The sequence below is a fragment of the Cinclus cinclus genome, chromosome 1 (genome assembly GCF_963662255.1).
Source record: "Cinclus cinclus chromosome 1, bCinCin1.1, whole genome shotgun sequence".
Lineage (NCBI taxonomy): Eukaryota > Metazoa > Chordata > Aves > Passeriformes > Cinclidae > Cinclus > Cinclus cinclus.
The window spans coordinates 91,749,267-91,762,465 of NC_085046.1; the positions used below are offsets into that span (position 1 = coordinate 91,749,267).

The window sequence follows — 13,199 nt, forward strand, 5'->3', positions numbered from 1 at the left end:
GAAGCCTGTAGGTTTTGATCAAACTTGAAAAAGAGAGATTGCTCTTGACCAAACATTTTTTATTTGATAAGGTTCTTTTCACTTCATTGAGAGGAATCAGTATTAAGAATAGGAAGTTGATCAGTTTTCTTTAGAAGCACATCTGAAAATAATACAAGTCCTTGGAAATATTAAAATGACTCTTTCATAAACAAAGTGAATGCAAGGGATCGAAAATACATTCTTAACTATATATCCAAGTTAAAAACACTTATACAGGTTACAAAGTGCTTACAGATGACATCTGGTGATAGAAATGTTTTTGGCTGAGGGGTTGTCCGAAGAAAAGTTGCATTGTCTACTTAAACATGCAAAGATAGGAAGGTAAGTAATAGTAAGTATTAACTTTCCAAGAACAGAAGAGTCAGATACTTCTTTTTTCAAGTTGTACAGTCTAGGAAACAATAATAGGTTTTCTAGATATGAACCTTAGCTGAGCTTTATGAGCTTTATAACCTGTTATTGCACACAGGATAAATTCACCAATTTTCTGTCTTTTATCAGAAAGGCCAAGCTGAACTATTGTATCCAGTTTTGTGGCTCTTTTGTTAGATAATTACATGGCATGGGCAGACTGGAGTGAGTTTCAAGAAGAGCAAAGAATAATAGTTTGTCAATGTGATAATGGGGAATGCCTGACAAATTGGTGTTTTAGGCAGATAAGGCTGGGAAGAAGTTGGAGTCAGTTGTGTAAAAGGCTGTTGAAAAGGAATGGGAGAGTGCAGTTTCAGCAGGATTAAAAATACAGACCTTAAATGCCAAGAGTTTGGTTTGAGTGCTAGCGAGATTTTATGAAAGCAAAGATGCGTGCTGGAATGGCTTGTGTAGCAAAGGGATGCAAATATACTTCACTGGAAATACTTAGCAACAGGCAATCAGGTGGGATATGGATGGCAGAGTTGGTAAAGCCTTGAAGGAAGTAGAGGGACTGGGTAACTCCTGGTCATCATTTACAGCTCTTGTGATACTCAGAATTAAACTTCCAAGTTTGTCAAATGAATGGTACCATAAAAAAACCCAAAAACAAACAAACAATCAAAAACAAAAAAAACACCACCAACTTTTGGAATTCCACATTTCTGTGCCACAGCTTGGTTCGTGGGACATTTTCTGTGCTTTTAGATGGTGGCTTGGACAGAGAAACTGTCCCAAATCCATGGGGAGCCGTCATTTCCTAGTACCCCGCTGCTGTCAGTAGATGGCGCTGTTTCTCTTCTGGTACATTCCCGTTCTCTGTGCTGAGGGGTGACTCTCCCTAAAATTCCTCCTATGGAATCTACTTATCCGTCAGCCTTTGAATAGATTGCATTCAGGAGCATCAGAGGGTTTCGTAGTTTTTATTAATTTCTTCAAGAGCCTTTATTCCTGCGCTGTTTGGATTGGCAGAGGACTGCTGATTTTACACACATCTGAGAGTGCTCATATGGAGCTGTGTGTATTTGTTAGGGATCAGCTGAATTAGGGTGCATTCACTGAGAGTACCTATGGATCATAATAAAACTTGCAGTTATTCCCTGAACAGTCATTAGAAACTCAAGGAACACGCAGTTTTTTGTGCATAAACCATAAAACTAATAGTAAGTGTATCCAGATGGTTCAAAGTAGAGCCCTGTGATGATATCAGATGGTAACGTTAAATTGTAGCTATTGTGTGTTACCTTTAAGACCACATTTTTTATATTTATTATTAGTATTAGAAGTGATTTTTGAAAGTGTTCAATATTTTCACTTTTTGTTTTTTTTGCAATGGTGAAGTGAATACCCAAGTGGTGTGTGGGAGCCCATTAAGTGAGCTCTGTGTGCTGAGAATGGAAATTATGTTGGCCGTATTTCCATATAGAATGGGAAGGTTACTGAGCCTCTGGGAGGTTGGTTAACTATACTGTTAAATTATTAGAATGGTTTCTGTAGCACTTTTGGTCTACATTCCCTGAAACTGGCACAAATCTGAAATGCAGCCACCCATTTTGAATGCTGGTATGAATGTGACCAGGTTTGCACTGGTGGGTCACGATCTCTGTGCCATTGAACATACACTGCTGGTGTTGGAGTCTCTGGGATGGCTACAGCTGGTGAGTTTCAGGTGAAACTGAGGATCAGAAGTGGTGTAGTGGCTTCTCCTCAAATGTCTGCCTTGTGCCTACTGTATGGGATCTGAGATGTAAGTAGCTTCAATAAATCTAGGCAGGTAGAGTTCTGAGAGATGGAAGTGTGCCAGGGTTTTGGGGTATAAGTCATACAGAAGCAGGTGAAGAAGGGTGTGGAGCGACACGAGTGAACAGTCTGTCACTTCTGCCTGAGAAATGAGAGAGAACAGATTCTTGATGAGTTCTCTGAGTTGGCCTCTGATTTAAGCCTCTGATGAGCTTACATTTATGGAGAAAAATAGAAGGGTCTGGGTAGTATTTTACAAAGTGCATCAAATCTACTGGATGGATTTTTTTGGTGATCTTTTAGGTGATACTATTTTGATATATTAAGATAGTCAATTCATCTTGATGCAGCATGCCACATTTCTAGAAGAGTTAACTTCAGTATTTATTTTTCATTTATGATGTATTGGAATAACTGTTAAATAAGCAAATAGTAGTTCAGTGCTAGTTAAAGGTGAATGGTTTAAGTGTTGGTTTGGAATATACAATATATGGCATGAGTGGATCTTTGGCTTGAAATTTCAATCTTAGCTTCACCTTGACAGTGGAGTTCTGGTAAATCCTTGAGGCTGTGAATATGGACAGGTAGACAGTTCTCTCCAGGAAGTGAAGAAATATATAGATCACTGATGGCCTGATAGGGACTGAGGTAATAAACTTTAGCAGTATCAGAGGTAGAGCTGGAAAAAATTTTGATGTAATCTCTCTATGCCTGCTTTCTGCATTAATAGGGCAGAAGGGCTACTACAAAATGGTTTTAAAGAACTAGTGAGGCATGTGCTTATTTTTGAGCACATGGACGACTGACTTTGAGGCAAGTATTTTTGTCAAATGTGGTAACGTATTAAATGTTGTAAATATACCTTTTTGTATAAGGTAAGTTACTCTGTTTGCCTGAAAAAGTGGTCTGCTGTTTACATACCAAACTCTGTACTGTTAACAATTGCAGAGAAGCCCATTTGTCAGGCTCAGTGATTTTGGTTTCCACTCAGTGACTTTGTGGTGATTGAGGGACAGATACTCTTGAAATAGGGAATTCTCTTTTTTCCTTCCCTTTTGTATTTGGTGCTGTGTTTAAGATGATTAATCTGTGTACTTACTGTTATGTGTTCTATTCTGTGAACTGTGGATTGAGAAATGCAGATTATGGGATTGTGATTAAATATATAAATCAGGAAGTTAGACTGATGACTTTATGGGAGAATTTTGCTGTCTCCTCTCATTCCTTGAAGAACAAATAAGGAAACTGAAATGCGATTTATGTGCCTTATTTATGCATAATAGTTATGGTTGTTTTACAACTTTTTATCCATTGGAACAGTGTGTCTGGAAATTATTTCACTGTAATAGAGAGTTGGACAGATAATATTTCACTGTCTAGATAAAAAACAATGGGAGTTAATTTATGGCATTTCTCCCTTGAAGTAGGGTGTCCATAAATGAGATCTCCAATGGCTTCAAACAGCCATTTCTTATTCTTGTGGGACTCTTTCCCTGCTGGGGTCTCGCCAAGAGTTGTTTCTGTTGCTGTAGAAAAGGAGCAGGGTGAGGACCATATAAATGAAAGCTGAGTGCTCTCTGGCATAAAGTGTGTGAGAGTTCCAAGTTATCACGGGTTTGAGATAACCCAGGGAGTAACTTGCATTCTGCTTGATGCAACTGTAAATGGACTCTTCTCTTAAGAGGTAGTGCCTTTAAAATATTCTGCTACTTTCCAGACAATAATGAGGGAGCTCAGCTGGCATCAAGCATTGTCCAACAAGCATCCAGGCATGCCTGTTGGTTCCTGCTATTCTCTGGAATCTGGTGCTCAGAAAAGAACTGAGATGGACATTTTAACATTTGTTTGCTGTAAGGTGTAAAATTCAGTGTCTTCAGATACATTACTCAGAGATGTATTAGGGTTATAATAGAGTTCTTTATGGATATTTCCTTTGTAATTAAATACTACTTTTTGTTTATTTAGCCATCCTAGTTATTTTACTTGCAGCCTTTGCCAGTACAGCATGAGGAGGCAAAATGTAGCTGACTAAGACCCTCTATACTATTTGATTAAAGAATTATTGAATGCTTAATTGTAGTCAGGAAAAAGAAAAATAACACATTCCCCCAAAGTGTTTGCAACCAGGAGAAAACTTGGAGAGGGTTTTGTAACCCGTTATTGTGGTTAGCAACACTGAAAGAACAGCTGAATTCAGTAATTCTCATGCAAGTAAAGTGTAGAAAATATTCCAGACCAGTATATTTATTTTAAAAAGACATCAATAAAATGAAAGTTTTTGCCAAAATAAGCTAACTTCATATTAAATAATTAAAACAAAGAAGAGGAAACTGTCAATTCACTACAAATGTTATATAATGGAAAGTCAGCTCAGTACATCTTGGAGAATAAGTCAAAAATCCTACATATATAGAGAGGTATAGTAGTTATGAATGAGTTGCTAGGAAAAATGCAACAATAGTAAGGGCTGTGTTCACTGAAGTGCCTTTTCTGGCTGTGTTTTTACACCCCTCAATTTAGAAACAAAAGTAAAGGAGGAAAGTGTTAAAATGGTTATAAAAGTGCATTAGGCACTATTGAATAAACTAAACATTAGAGTGTGCTTTCAGAATGCTGGCTTTTCCCTGTTGGGTTGCCACTGAGGATGCAGGGTAAAAATCTGATAAGTTCTCTTTGCTGCAAGATGAGAAAGGAGCTGTAATTCTTGGGAATCAGACTCTGGAGTTACAGTGCATTCCTTCATCCACATCTGGTCAGGAAATTTCCTTTTTCTTGCTCATTGTTTTTTAAATGTCTAGGACTTGAAAGAGGGAGAAGTCCAAGCTTGTATTTAAGGACACAGCCCCTAAATTTTTCCCCAGGTTGGTTGCAGCGTGAGGTTCCTAATGAAAGGGAAAAGAATTCTGTTGCTGCACTACAATTGCCACTGTCAGTAAATGCCATTTGCTCATTAGTGAATGTTTCTTCTGATTTGTGCTCTCATTTATAATGTGAAAGCAGTGCTTTGCTTCAGACAACCTCTGCAGCTCTGGAGCAAATGAGCAGCTGACAGGCTTACTTTTAACAATGCATAGCTTAAATTGTTGTTTTCTTAAAATAGGCTTCATATTTTTCCTCAAATCCCTGGTAATTCCTTTCAGATGTTTGTTGTATTTTGCCACGTTTTCGAATGGAAAGACTTGATCCTTCAGAAGAGATAATGAAAGTTAAAACATAAAAAACACGCTAACAAACCAGTAGCTACATGTGGTAACCTGTTAGAGGAAGAGGAGGATAAAAACCCCCTCACTTGCTCTTGGCAAGTGCATTCAGGCCCTGTACTACCTGAAGCTGGGTTGATCTCATCTGAATGATGAGATGGGTATATGGTTGGAGAAGCATTCAAAGATTCAATTTTTTTAGGTTTTTTTTCTTTGTTTTGTTTTGTTTTGGTTTTTTTGTTTTTTTTTTAGCAATTTCACCATCATTTTGTGACAGTTATGGTTTCCTGTCTTTCAGAGCCGATATGAAAACTGAGAGTGCTGATCCTCATTAGCAGCAGAACTCAAAACTGATTTGATTAAGTTGATGCAGGGACATGAGTTTATACTTTATTGCAGTTGCATTTCAGTCTGACAAATTATTTTTCATTAAATCTGAACAGGAATAAACTGTATCAAAGCTGAGATAAATATTGGCACGGGGCTTTTTAATGTTGTAAAAGAACATGTTTTACAGAAGTGCAAGTATATGCCTGCACTCGGAGAAAATGTATATTTTACTTCCATAAAGGTGCAGTAGTCCTGATGTGGTACTTGCATGTGATTTTCTCCTTCCAGTGTGTTTTGTTTATACACACAGTTCCTGACAATGATATTATGGAAGTGTTTGGGATGTATTGTAATATTGTTTCCATGCTCATAGGTAATTCCATGAGTGATCCATTACCTTGTATTTGACAGGTGTTTTTACATGTAAGCACTATTTTAAGTGGCAGTCAGACAATGCAGCTCTCATTACACAGCTGGCTGGCTGGCTCTAAGACATGCAGAGTTCCTAACAGTCCTGTGAGAAGGCTGGCTGGAAGACACACCTGTATAGTGTAGTCTCAGTGTGGTTTTATGAGCAGAAAAGTGTTTCTGGGCTCAGACAGTGACCCCTGGGCACTGTGCTCAAGGATTTGAATGGGTCCCCTAGAGCTAAGGGAAGGATGCTGCAAGTATCTGTGTGGAAGTCTCATTTCTGATGCACACTGTTCAGTAGCTGAACAATTCTGTGTTGATAGATAGACTCTGGGCTGATGTTAAACTTGCTGTGTTGAGAGGTCACAGATAGCACAGGTCATAAAAATAGGAAACTAAAAGAAATAAGGCTTTTCTCTACGCTTCTGTGTTATCAGTAAAGATGTTTTTCTCAGTGCAATTTCTGGTTGATCACAATGGAAGATCACAAGTGGTAAAGGAGTGCTGTTCTACATATCTATGGCCTTGGGTTGTGAATGAGAACTTAGCCCTGTTTCATGCAGTGGAAACAATTTTTTATGATCCTTGGTTGCAGTGTGATTATTTTGGTTGTTGGGAAAGAAGTTCACTGCTATTTCCAAGGCCGTAACTGAACTGGATGTGCCAGAAGAGCTGCTCTGCTGTATCCTGATGAGCTGCAGAACAACAGAACATGGGAGGTGCTGGTGTGTCAATTCCACTGTTAGGCAGATAAAACCTCTGAATTGCTTTGTCAAGAGACAAAAAAGACAAGGTAGCTTGGATTTACTTACACTTCTAAGTACTTCTGTATACTAAACAATGTGAATGCTTGTGGACTTTTGTCATCTCTCTTTCTGGGTTGTTCCTTAGTAGTCACTGGTGATGTCTGTCTTCTGTATGAGCTGATCAGTTCTACCCATCATCCTCCTGCCTTTAAACCAATTATCTCTTGATATAAGGACCTTTGTTCCTACCCTGAGGCTGCTTAGATTTCTGGATTTTTTTTTCCCTAAATGTTATAGGGTCTTTCATATTCATGTGCAAGTAGTATTAACAAGATTTCTAAGAGATGGATCATGCAAAAATTTTTCTTTCAGAAGCCATTCTGTGTGTTCCCAAGCGTGAGACAGGTGTTCATGTGTCAGCTCATTTCATCCATTGTTACAGTGTTAATTTGCCTGGTGCAGGCACTGATGTTACAGACCTTGGTTATTTTTAAAACTAAAGCATACCAAGCAACTGAAAAAAAACTCCAAAAAAACAAACAAACCAAAAAAAAAAGAAAGCCAACTAAAAAATACCCAAAAACATGACAGCATTTGTCACTCCATACTCTTGCAGGTGTCAGGGAAGTTCACAGATACCAGGTTGCTAACAGCTGCTAGTTCAGTTCATCCTTGCCTTCTCTTGGAGGTCTTTTGCGACATGAATGCCATCTCATCCTGGCAATTCCCTTTTGGTCTGTTGGATTCTATATTTTGTGCAGCTGCTTGAAGTTACAACAGGTTATCTTGAGGAGTTGTTCTGGGATGGGAACCAGAACAGTTTCTTCTCTGGTGATAAGAGATGGGCAGAGTCCCTGTAGCCACTGTGCTGTAGCCTTTCCTGCTTGATTGCCATCCTCATGCAGTGGTTGTCTGCTGGGTGTACAGAATCTTGGGAAGTTTTCTGCTCCTGATGTGTTTGAATGACAATTTAATAATAAATTGATAATAGTATCTTAGTGGTTAAAGCACTTGCTGAGGTTGTGGCAAGTCTATGTTCACTGTCTTCATCTGAAGGGGAGATGGATTTCCTATTTCCTAACACAGTTACTTAGTCATTGCACTATTTTGAGGATGTGTACTTAATAATTTTATTAAATTTTATTAAATTTTCAAAGAGCTGAGGTATAGAATGCAGTTAGTTTTTTTTTCAGGAAATTAGTGAATCAGCTACTGGCTGTGTCTGTGACTGTTTAAATGTTCTGTGTGGAACAGATGTATCAGTGGAAGAAAGAGGGGAAACTCCTTTTCAATGATTTTATAACCTAGAATTAAAAAACAGTTGTGAGAGGGCTCGGTTTAAATCTTTGATCAGTGGTTGATCAAATCAATTTAAAAGAGGATCACTTATTACAGTACAAGTTGTGTATCTCAAGCTGTTGTCTTGCCAATATTCAAATAATTCTGTAAAGCTTTGGGAATGCTCTGCATGAGATATTCCCAATTATGGTGCTGGGAGCATTTTCCTGGAAGGTGAGGGAATTGGATTTTATTTTCCTTGAACAGAAACCACAAACCCTTGACTTTGCACTTCTCAAGTGTTATAACCCCCACATTTCTGAACAAAAGGGTGATAGTATTAATGCCTCAGAAAACCCGTGAATCTTGCATTTGCTTTTTTTATGGGGTTATTATTAATAAATTATTATTATTATTTATTTCAACTTGGGGTTGAAATTAGTCACACTTCTTTGTCCATTTTATTGCTAAAAAAAAAAAAGTCAAAACCCAATCCAAATTCTAAGGAAAACTTACTTAGCAAGTGCTAGACAGGTGCAGTGCTGTCTACACTGGAGTTTGAGCAGTGTGTTTTATAGGAGGACAAGTGGTAAAATGAGTGCAGCCAGGTTCATAAGAGTTCTTCTACTAGAGACCTCTAAATTACCCAAAGACTCCTTGTGACTGTATAAGCCAAAATCAACACCTTAAACCTGAACCATCAATCAATTAGTAGCTAGTTTAGGTCAGGAGGCACAGAGGTAGTAGTGTGCAGTTGAGGAATAACCACTTGTGCACAAACTGCAGTTGTTTTATTTTGTTGGCTGTGTGATACAGCCAGCCTGAAAATAACAGCAGCATGAACTAAAGTTGTGAAGTCCATCTGAAGTTAAAAGAAAAGTTTGCAGCAAGTGATAAAAGGAATGCAGTGCACACTTGCTTTGTCTGAAAAATTTGCTCTGCTAATGACAAGAGAAGCAGTAATTTTTAAGTTAATTAGATTCAGCTTTTCTTTTATTACCATTTGGTGTACAGGTTACTTCGAGGTGCAATTCTAAACCTCAAAAGAGAGGTTCCCACAGAGAGCAGGTGACCTTATGGAAATTACACCATGCAATTCATCATAGTTAATGTGGGTTTGGACTACATGACTGGAGAAGTCTCACTTATATGCAGTTTAATAACAGGTTCCCATTGTCAGTAATAATTTATACAAAAAAGAGGAGTTATAATATGCTTGTTACCTTTCTTCCACATATAAAGCAGATAATTTTTTTAGTCAGATGTCTGATATGTCATTTACAGGCATCTTGAAAATGCATTTTAAAAGTGCATACAGTCCCCAGTTAGTCATGGTAGTCTTAATATATTAAACTAAGATTTTAAAAATAATTTCTAATGTGCTTGTAGTACATCAACATCTGTTCTAGAATGAAATTGCTCTTATTCTGTGTTCTTTATCTTATTTTTAAATTTCCTTTACTTAAAAATTGAGCTGCTTTAACAAATGTTTACATTATAGGTACTTGGGTTCTAAGGTAATTGAGATGATGACAGCTGGTTAGACTTGTATTTAAACAAACTTCTATGCTGTAATGCTACTCTGTTTGTATTATTAGAAAGACATTGGTTTTGGTCTTAATTTGTTGTGAGATTCTCACATGGTGTTTCAGTTACATGATTTAATGTTTTGCTTTTTTTTTTTTTCCATCCTGCTTGCTGTACAGAGTACATCACGAGCACTGAAGGAACATTTATGTCATGTTACAGTTTGGCCCTGTTACAATAGGAGGCTCCATGTTTTCTCTATTGTATTATATCCCACTTGGAAAACAAAAGGATTCCCTCCCTCTGCATCCACCCATGGAAGTTTTATGTTGTGCTCAAGTAATTTTCACAGCTGCAGGAGATGGGAAGGTGATGTTTTTCCCAGTTTAAAGATGAGGAACTGAGGCAAGGAAAAGGTGTAGACAGAAGTATGCAGAAGTACCTGGTAACTTTAGGAATTCAGTATGAAACATTTGGGCTCTGATTTTTCGGAGTACATACATAGCATCTTCTGTCTTGAAAACAAAATAATGACTTCAAATTTGCTGTAAGCTCAAGTGAAGAAGTAGAGATAGATGGATGCCACTCTCAGAAATACTTGAAGCTGTATCTCTTCACAGCTGTTAGTGATAATTTTGTCTTTTAATCACTGTTGAACTGTTGCAGGAGTAGGGGTAACTAGCTGAAGAAAAGGGATGGGAGAAGTTTCCAGTATGAATAATGTGAGCTTACTCTGTCCTAAAAGAAAAAAAAAATAGACACTTGAAGAAATGGGTTACCACTGACTTCTGTCCTCCAATTTTAAAAAGTATTTATCTCACATCTTGTATAACCTACCTGAATTTGTGAACTAATGCTTTCTTCTGTCTTTTTAATTTATGCCTCACACACTGTGCACATTACAGATGATGCAACAAATAAGGCAGGGACAGGTCAGATTACGTTATCCTTCATAGTGTAATCCTGATTGATCCATTCATCCATGATTTGAATGAGACATAGATTTCTCTTTTTCTTTTAGAGAAAATATGACACATAATATTATCGTACTCTTAAGGTGTATAGAGAGGCCAAGCTGAAGATCAGAGGCAGCCCTCTCTGTCACTTTCTAAATTCAATGCTAGATTATTTTTAACTTTAATGCTCTTTTAACATTGAGGCTTCTTCTGTGCGTGTAATAGCTTTCACTTGCTGAAGAAGTAAACTGCAGCTGCATTTGGGGATCTTGATTTTGTGTGTGTGTGTGACTTAATGTAGCTCTGCTTGTAGAGATGAATCTTAAACCATTTAATATCTCTGTCAAGGGTTTGTTCCTTATGCTGCCTCCATGTTCCCAGAGCAGAACTGCAGGGATTCTCCCTGCTTCCTCTTCTGTCTGTATCTGTGGCCCTTAGCCTGGTGTTCTCTTAGGATGCTTAACAGGCTTATCCTGTTTGTGAGTTTGTAGATGCGTGGGAAAACAAAACTGCTGAAGTGTTTGATTTCCAGATGTTTAGCAGTAAGCTTTGGAATTATTTTTCTTGTCCAGACATCTCCTAAACCTAATTGCAGTTTCTGCTTGCTAACCTGCAGTGAATCTTGAGTTTTTGTTCAGTCTCTTTTGGAGGTTATGTAAAATTCTTGCATGCACTGGTCCTTTTGTAAGGAATTCAAAGCATATGCTAACTGTTGCATATGGAAATGGAATTTTTCCAATATGGAAAAATACTTATTTGATTATTTTGACCCAGATTCTAACAAGATTGCCATGCAGAAAATCCCTACTTTCTGAATTGGGGCTTATCACATATACTTTATTTCTAACTTCCTACCCAGGATTTGTTTATTTTCACATTTGCCTGATTACCTTTTCAGCTTCTCATGTCATTATCTCTCCCAAACACTTGCATTCCCACCATTTTGCTCAATGGTTGCATTACAGTTTGAATTTCTGTGTCTAGTCTAGCGAGTCCTAAACTCTCTTGAATCTCTCTCTATGCTCCTCAGTACTTACTTTGGTAAAACAAGTGGCCTCAAGTCAGACTCGTGGTCTCTCTGCATGAGACTTAGAGAGATTCTTCTGCTGTGCTGAACAGGACATGGATTTCACTTTCTCTTCTGGTGTATGGATTTGAGTCCTGTTTGAATATCCTCCTTATGTAGGGAAGTAGTGGTGAGACCTCTTGCTGATTTAGTTGAGTATGTGTGAAGTCTCTTCTATGCTGGAATGAATGGGACTAGGACCTCCTTGGAAGGATGGAAAAAATTGACCACTCTCCTGGGAAACCATTGGCCATGGCCATGGGATTTGTTCTGGGAGAAGTTGGCAGCCGAATCGCAGCCATAGGGCTGGGGAGAGATTGAGAGACTATGGGTTAAGAGCAGGAAGTAGTGAGCCAGGCCTCAGGGCAGGACCAAAGACTTCCTAGGAACCTTCCTAGAAGAGAGAATGAAGGGCTGCCTGCACTGCAAAGTCACCACATCACCTGGAATATGGCAAATCCCTACTGCCAGGCATTAAGGATTCACTGCGAAGTGAGAACTTTATTTAATAAAGCCTTATTTTGTGCTCTCACGTAACTATGATTTTTCCCTCCCTAGAACTAACTATCCTACACGGTAGTCTGATGGAATCCTGAAATTTTTCTTTAATTTAAAGAAATTCTGAAATTCCGGGGTTTTTCTTCTTTCTTTTTGAGTAACTCCAGACACGTGCATATATTCTAGCTGTCATTTTTGTGGATGCTGAAATATTATGGATGGATTTTTGTGGGTGGCAAAATGTATATGCCTGGCACAAAAGTATTCTAAATTTTATATTTTTGCTCCCAAAGCACGGAGCTGTAAAAAAATTCCTGCATAACAAGCTTTCCAGAATTTTGTTACCCATGAGCTAAGCCATTTTGGCTGTTGGCACAGAGAAATTGGGAAAAAGAAAGATCTGAGGCAGATAGTTGGCTTGGAAAATTGAAATCAGAAGCTCTGAAATTTCACAAGATTGTAAGAGTGGAAAGCAGCAATCTCTTACAGCAAAGATCCATAGTCTGCAGTGCCAATGCCAAAAGCAGCATACAAGGCAATTTGAATAATATGCATTTTTGCATAATGTGATGTGGGTCTGAGCTGCAGCCTTATGAAGAAAGCATGTGTGAGATGTCCTTGTTCCCAGCTCCTGGCTTCCTCCTGGTTCAGCATCGACACATGGGCCAGACTCTGCCATTAGGTGGTCACTGGTGTCTGTTTGCTCTGAGTTTCCACAAGCACTGGCTTCTAATTTGAGACCCCAAAATAGGTTGGTGCTTCACTTGTTCCAGATTGCCCTTGAGATGGAAAGTGTCAGACAGCTTTGAGAATGGGTTTACTCCTTTCTTTGGATATTGCTCCACTTTGTGTTTTAAATCTCCAACCAACTTTTTAACTTAGCTGTGTTTAATAGTTTGAGCAGTTCTGGAAGAGATGCTGAGACTGCTTTGAGATGGGGTTTATTGTTCATGTATTAAAAGTAGTGGGTATGGTGAAAAAATATAGCTCAGCA

The 13,199-nt window shown here is 38.3% G+C and overlaps 1 protein-coding gene across 1 annotated transcript in view; it reads left to right on the plus strand.

Moving 5' to 3' along the window:
* The window catches only part of TEX10 (testis expressed 10), a 55,282-nt gene that overhangs the window by 23,932 nt on the left and 18,151 nt on the right, over positions 1–13,199 (plus strand). The gene's annotated exons all lie outside the window — the stretch shown is intronic.